The following is a 7749-nucleotide window of genomic DNA, read 5'->3' on the forward strand; positions in this document are numbered from 1 at the left end:
CAAAAATAAAACAGAAAAAAAGATGAAAAAAAGAATGCTTAACTTTTATAAAAGAGTTGAGCGGACTAAAGAGAAACAAGTGTTTCATGGTTTTACCCTTTTTAATAAATTGATTTATTCTCTTGTGCTGATATATTGTGTAACCTAATAAATTTGCCTGAAGTGGCATGAGACTCTTAATCTCAGGGTCATGGGTTCAAGCCCCATGTTGGGTGCCATATATAACACAATCCTAAATGGTCTTTTTTATAAAAACCGCCCAGAGACTGATATTAGGGTGAAAGATCGGAGAGGCAAAGGAACAAGCTACCTCTTACTTCTAAGACTCCTCAGCCTGAAAAGCTTTCCTCAGCGGAAAGACTTTAGTTCCTGTGTCCTCACGCCTTATATACCTTTCTCCACCCACCCATATCATTTCCTGTCTCAACTTTCCTAGTGCTGCAATTAAAGTATGTGACTCCCAAGTATTGGGTTAAAGGTGTGTGCCATCACTGCCTGGCTCTGTTTCTCTCCTAGACTGAGTCAATCTCATATAATCCAGGGTAGCTTTGAATTTACAGAGATCCAGACAGATCTCTGCCTTCCAAGTGCTAGGATTAAAGGTGTGTGCCACCACTGCCTGGCTTCTATGTTTAGTATAATGACTTTTTCTGTTCTCTGATCTTTAGGCAAATTTATTAGGGTACACAATATATCACCACATTCTCTTATATATTGCATCCTAACTACAGTTTCCCCTCCCTTTCCTCCTCCCAGTTCCCATACACACACCTTTTCTTTCCCCCAGATCTACTACTCCTTTTCCCTTCAGAAAAGAGCAGGTCTCCTAAGGCTGGGTGAGGCTACCCAGTAGGAGGAAAAGGGTCCCAAAAGCAGGCAAAAGATTCGGAGACAACCCCTGGTCCCACTGTTAGGAGTCCCATAAGCATAACCATACCATAAAAGCAGAGGACCTAAGTCAGACATATACAGGTTCCCTGATTGTTGGTTCAGTCTCTATGAGCACTACTTAGTTGATTCTGTGGGCCATGTTCTCCTGGTATCCTTGACCCCTCTGGATCTTACAGTCCTTCCTCCGCCTCTTCTGTGGGATTCCCCAAGTTCCCTGAACCTAATATTTGGCTGTAGGTTCTTGTATCTGCTCCTAGCAGTTGCTGGATGAAGTCTCATTGATGATAATTAGGCTAGGCTCTGGTCAATGAATATAGCAGAATATCATTAGGAATCATTTCATTGATTTTTTTTGCCAGTTGTGTTTGGTTCTATTCTAGGTATTGGGCCATCTAGCCTCTAGTTCCTGGCCATCCAGGCAGTGTCAGGCATGGGCTCCCTCTCATGGTGTGGGCCTCAAGTTGTACCAGTCATTGGTTGGCCACTCCCATAAGTTCTGTGCCACCTTTAACCAAGCACATCTTGCAGGCAGGTCAGATTGTAGATCAAGGGTTTTATGGCTTGGTTGGTGACCCAGTCCCACTGCTGGAAGCCTTGCTTGGTTAGAGGAGATGACCAGTTCAGGCTCCCTATCCCCCATTGCTAAGAGTCTTAGCTAGGGTCACCCTTATAGATTCCATGGAGTTTTTATTGCAATAGGTTTCTACCTCAGCCAGAAATGCCCCCAGTACTGAAAAGCTAGATGTTTTGGTGGCATACAGCTATAATCATAGTATTTGGATGGTTGAGACAGAAGGATCACATAAATTCTAGGCTAGCCTGAGCTAGCATAGGCTACATATTGAAACCCCTCTCCCCAAATAAATAAAAATAAAATGCCCAGAAAGATAGGTTCCCACTTGGTGAAAATTAGTGGATGGATTACAGTGGTTATGGACTGATCTAGAGAATCATGGGAGTTTAAATTATTTAAGAAAATTCAGCCAAACTATACAGTAATGTAAAACATTGATCACAATTGCCCACAACCACATGGGTGGATCTCAGAAATGTTATAATGAGTGGGAAAAGCAAGATATGAATGCCAATAATAGATTCCATTTATTTTTAGTTCCCAGATATACTACCTAAATGCTCTTTAAAATTAAATATGGTAAAGTGAATTTTTTATGAAAATAAGAACATGGCAGACATGAAATCCAGGATGTTACTGGCCTCTTTGAATGAGGGAAGAAGGGGATCAGACAAGGGAGGGCCACACAGGAGTTTTCGACATAATGATAATGTCTGTCTTCTGGATTAGATGGTGGGTGTTTCAACACTTATTGTTTCATTCTTTATACCTTAACATATTTTGTCAACTTTATTTTATATATTCAATATTGAAGAAAGACAAGAAAAAGGAACTTGATATTAAAAACAATGTCACACATAAGTAAACTCCATTTATTTTTGACATTTTATCCCTGCATACTAGAAATGTGGCTCTTATTTTTTAAACAGTTTTCTTTTTTGTTTTGTCCAAGACAGGGTTTCACTGTGTATCCTTGACTGTCCTGGATCTCGCTCTGTAGCCCAGGCTGGCCTCGAACTCACAGAGATCCGCCTGCCTCTGCCTCCCACATGCTGGGATTAAAGGTGTGCGCCGCCGCCGCCGCCGCCGCCGCCGCCGCCGCCGCCGCCGCCGCCGCCGCCGCCGCCACCACCACCACTTGGCAACAGTTTTTAAAGATTATTTATGTGTAAGAGTGTTTTGCCCACATATATGTTTGTGTACCAGAATGTGCCTGGTATCCATGAAGGCTAGATTCCCATGGAACTGGATTAAAGAAGATTGTGAGCCACCATGTAGATGCTGGGAATTGAACCCCAGGTCCTCTGGAAAAGCAGCCAGTGCTCTTAACCACTGAGCCATTTCTCCAGTCCATGATGTAACTTTAAAAACACTAAAAATGATGTAGGGGGTGTATAGTTAACCCTTTTGAATTCTGGTCCCAAAGCTCAGGCTAATGTGACCTAAACTCTGACAGTACAGTGTTCTCCTTGATCTCAGGTAAATTAAGCCACAGTTAGATGGTTATGCATATTGCTAGCATTACTCTTTTAAGTTGTTGTTTCTTTTCATTGTATTGTCAGATACTTCTATGAGTTCTAGAAGATTTAACTTTAGCTACACTCTGAAAATAGTATATGGAACATATCTGAAATCTAGACAGAAGAAATCAAGTGTGGCCTGAGTGTATTTCCGTAGCCTGTTTGTTTCTGAGTCTTAATATAATATACTACTTACGCTTCCAGTTGTTCTGTGTAAAATATTCTAAGTTGGCTTTTGGTCATTATGATAGTGATATGGACTGTCTTTATTTCTTTAGGTTCTTAGCATGATACTGTCTTTAGGTCCATTCATATTGCTTAAGGTCAGAAATACTTCACATGATAAGAGTTACTCAAGCTTTTGCAATATTTCCATAGACTTTAACTGTTGGGTATCTATGATCTAAAAATCTTAAATCTAAAACTTTTTGAGTGACGACATGAAGCTTGAAAAGTTTGGGATTTTTTGATAATTTCAAATTTCAGGATTTTAGATTAGAGATAATTAACCATTATTAACTGAAATGTCTAAGGAAAAGCAGTGTTTAAGTTGTCCTCTATTCTTAGTGTGATACTATTCCCCAAAACCTAGTGGCCTAAAAGAATGATTTATTATTGATTCTCTTAGTTCTGTGACTTGAGCTTAATGGGAGGTTCTCTATGGCTCTAATGTGCAGTTGCCTTGTGGGTTGACTTACTGTGACTGGGTGGTTTTCACCTGAGATCTTCTGTTATTTATGCTTTAGTATCAGCTGGAGATGAACATCCCTAGTGTTCAGTGACAAAAGCCAGTCTGTGGCTGGTACTTGATTTTGACTGATAACTCAACTGGAGTGGTTAACAAGGTGTTTACATATAGTTTCTCCATATGACTTAGACCCCAACAGCATGCTGGCTAGATTTGAGAGTTGATGGCCCTCAAAGTTAGCATCTCCCAAGGCAGGATGTGGAAACTGCAAACATTTAAGGATTATGCCCAGGATCATTACAACATTACTTCTCTCCTGCCACATAACTGGCAAAATCAGTCAAGTGCCAGTCCAGATTCAATGGGTTAGAGAAACTTATAAGATCATTTGTCATGTGAGGTAAAATTGCAACTACCTTTGGAAAATAAACTATGTCCAAGATAGCTGCTTCTAGAAGTAGCTCATAGTGGAGGTTAGTTTCCAATCAAACATATAGTTTAATTTACCTTGTCCTTCATTTGAAACAAAATAGTCCATATGATGGGGAATTAAGGTAGGTATGATGGATAATATTATCAATTTATTATGATCTAGAATCACCTAGGAGATAAAAACTCTGGGTATGTTTGTGAGGTAGTTTCTAGACTGTTCATTGAGGTAGGAAGACACACCTTAAATGTGGACAACACTATTCCATGGGCTGGTAAGCAGAAAGCAAGTGGAACATCAGTGTTCATTATTGCTTCCTGACTACAGATACAGCATGACCAGCTGCCTAATGTGTCTGCCATCATGTCAAACTGTTAACCAAAATAAACAAAGCCACGAGTCTTCTTTCCTTAAATTGCTTTTTAAAAAAAAAATCAAGACAGGCTTTCTCTGTTTAGTCCTTGCTGTCTGTCCTAGAACTCACTTTGTAGCCCAGGCTGGCCGTGAACTCAGAGATCCGCCTGGCTTTGCCTCCTGAGTGCTGGGATTAAAGGCATGCGCCACCACTGCCTGGCTAAGTTGCTTTCGTTAGGTATTTTGTCACAACAAGAAGAAAATAACTAGTACAATAGGTATTTTGGACAGGTCAAGATAAATGTCTCATTGCTCTAAATCACATGCTCCTGTAAACCCAAGAATGTTGCATTGCTTCTATCTAGGTACCATTTCCATAGACATCTCTGGCAGATGCATGGTGCAGCTATCCCCTCCCACAGATAAGTGACCACTGGGCACTAGGGCTCCCTGTGTTGGGAATCGGCTGTTGTTTGCCACCACCATTGTTTTTTACTAGACTTTTACATTCTTATCTGAACTTTTTCCTGTAAAGGATAATTGAAAACATCAAGTGATATCTGGTCCTGCAGATACACATATTTATATACTTATCCAGTCCATAATACTGTATGTTTAAGTCTTAACAAAGGATCACTTGAATTTGGACCAATTTTTAAGCCTTTCTTTTTCAACCTTGTCAACTTTAAAAAAACTACAAGAACTCTTTCACCCACATTTGTTTCACCATTCTCATTCCCTCTGTCAGTAGACACATACCAATTTCTCCCAGAACTATTAAAAGTATGTTTCTGATGATATGTCCTGAAAGAACAAAGACATTTTTTTACATACTATGATGTTTGGTCTTCCTTGTCAACTTGATTGGATTTGGAGTCAACTAGGAGACATTCCTCTGGGCTTGTCTTTGAGGGAGTCTCTAAAGAGTTTAACTGAGGAGAGGAAACCCACCCTGAATATGACTGGCACCATCACATAACCTGGGCTTTCAGATTGAATTTAAAAAAAAAAAGAAAGAAAAGGGGGAATATGAGCAGAAGCATTTCTCTCTTTTTGATTCTCATCTGGATGAAGTGTGACTGTCTCCATCTTCCACTCATGCTGCCATACTTTCTGTGCCACGGTAGGCTGCAGTCCCTCAAACTATAAGCCAAAATAAACTTTTTCATAAGTACTTTTGTTGGATATTTTGTTGCAGCAACACCAAAAGTAATTAATACACATACTCAGAGTACATAAAAACTAGAAAATATAACTTTGATTTACTTAATTTATAGTATGTATGTAGTTTTGGTCAATTGTCTTAATAAGGTCCTTTATAATGTTATTACCCCCTAGCCCAGGATGTAGTCTGCAAAAGACTACCACAATGCATTTGATAATTTAATCACCTTAGTCTCCTTTATTTTGTTATTTACTACTTATTTATTTTTGTGTGTGTTTGATAGGGTTGTATATATCCCAGGCCAGCCTTGAACCCACTGTGTAACTGAGAATGGCTTTGAATTCCTGGTCATCTTGCCTCCACTTCCCAACTAGGATTGTACATATGTGCCACCATACCTCACTCTTTTGTCTCTTTAACTTGTAACAGTTCCTTAGTCTTACTTTTTTTCATGATCTTGACATATAAGCTAGTTCATTTGAGGGATGGCCTTTGATTTAGGTTGGTTTGGTGTTTACTTGAGGTTAGATTCAGGTCACAAATTTGGCTAGAAGCTCCATGGCAGGGGTGTTGAGTCCTTGTTAGTATCTCATACTATGGTGTCAGTTTGTAGGGTAAGGTAATGTACATAGGTTTTCTTTTTTTGTTGTTGGTTTTGGTTTTGGTTTTTTGAGACACAAACCAGCTATAGGTTTTATTTTCTCTCTGGAGAATAATAAATTTCAAACTGTTGGCTAAGTTGTACTGACTCCATCACAGAACCCTCTCTCCTAGCCAGTGTGTAGACTGTGTTCACCATACTTGGTATTAAATCAAATCGAAGAAAATAAAACCAGATTTCAGGATGTGGGGCAGGGGTGGGGAGGATTACTTTTGGGTCCCGCTCTGCAGTTCATTCATGTTCAGAAGTGTGAAATTGTCTCCAGAGAGTTATTCTTGCCATTGCACTTATTTTTTGCATCATTAAACATATATTCCACAGCATAAATGAATGTAACACATCTTCAGCTAATTCCACAATATTTCCCCTTTTTTCTAAATAAAAATGAAAGGTTTTACCTTTAACATAGTAAAACTATATACAATAAGAACAGTTATCAAGAATTACATTCACAATGTCCAGTCCTTTTGTATCTGGCAAATTTAGAGAAAATACTCCATTATCTATCCTATCTTGGTGAGTCCAAAGTTTTATATATAATTTACTTTCTATCATAACTAAGGAAAACTACAACTCTAATTATTTAGTCTTTAACTCTATCAAAGACCCCAGAAGGACATAATATTACCTAACAACAGAAACATATGGCTGCATGGACAGTCACTCAAAGTTCCTCTGCAACTTGGGGCATCCATCTTACCTTGATTGAGAGTTTTGCTGAGTATAATAGTCTGGGTTGGCATCCATGGTCTCTTAGTGTCTGCATTACATCTGTCCAGGTCCTTCTGGCTTTTAAGAGTTTCCGTTGAGAATTCAGGTGTTAATTCTTATGGGTCTGCCTTTATATGTTACTTGGCCTATTTCCTTTGCAGCTCTTAATATTTTTTCTTTATTCTGTATGTTTAGTGTTTTGATTATTATGTGGCAAGGGGACTTTTTTTTTGATCCAGTCTATTTGGTGTTCTGTAACCTTCTTGTATCTTTATAGGCATTTCCTTCTTTAGGTGGGGAAAGTTTTCCTTTATGATTTTGTTGAATATATTTTCTGTGCCTTTGAGTTGGTATTCTTCTCCTTCTTCTATTCCTATTATTCTTAGGTTTGGTCTTTTCATGGTGTCCCAAATTTCCTGGACATTTTGGGTCATGCCTTTGTTGGCTTTAGTGTTTTCTTTGACTGAAGAACCTATTTCCTCTACCGTATCTTCAACGCCAGAGATCCGCTCTTCCATCTCTTGCATTCTGTTGGTTATGCATGCATCTGTGTTTCCTGTTCATTTACTCAGATTTTCCACCTCCATCATTACCTCAGTTTGTGTCTTCTTTATTGTCTCGATTTCAGTTTTCAAATCTTGAACTTAGTCCAGTCGGGTGCTGGCAGGCTCTATCTCAGGGAACAGTTGCAGTCTTGGAGGGTGGGTGGGATTTGGGAGAGGTAGGGCTTGGCATACAGGGTCTGATTGGGGATG

The 7749-nt window shown here is 39.3% G+C and overlaps 1 protein-coding gene across 8 annotated transcripts in view; it reads left to right on the top strand.

The window, feature by feature from the left end:
• Window positions 1–7749, top strand: part of Map7d2 (MAP7 domain containing 2) — a 139542-nt gene that overhangs the window by 106393 nt on the left and 25400 nt on the right. The window lies entirely within an intron of this gene.

Source organism: Peromyscus maniculatus, chromosome X, assembly GCF_049852395.1.
Source record: "Peromyscus maniculatus bairdii isolate BWxNUB_F1_BW_parent chromosome X, HU_Pman_BW_mat_3.1, whole genome shotgun sequence".
Classification (NCBI taxonomy): Eukaryota; Metazoa; Chordata; class Mammalia; order Rodentia; family Cricetidae; genus Peromyscus; species Peromyscus maniculatus.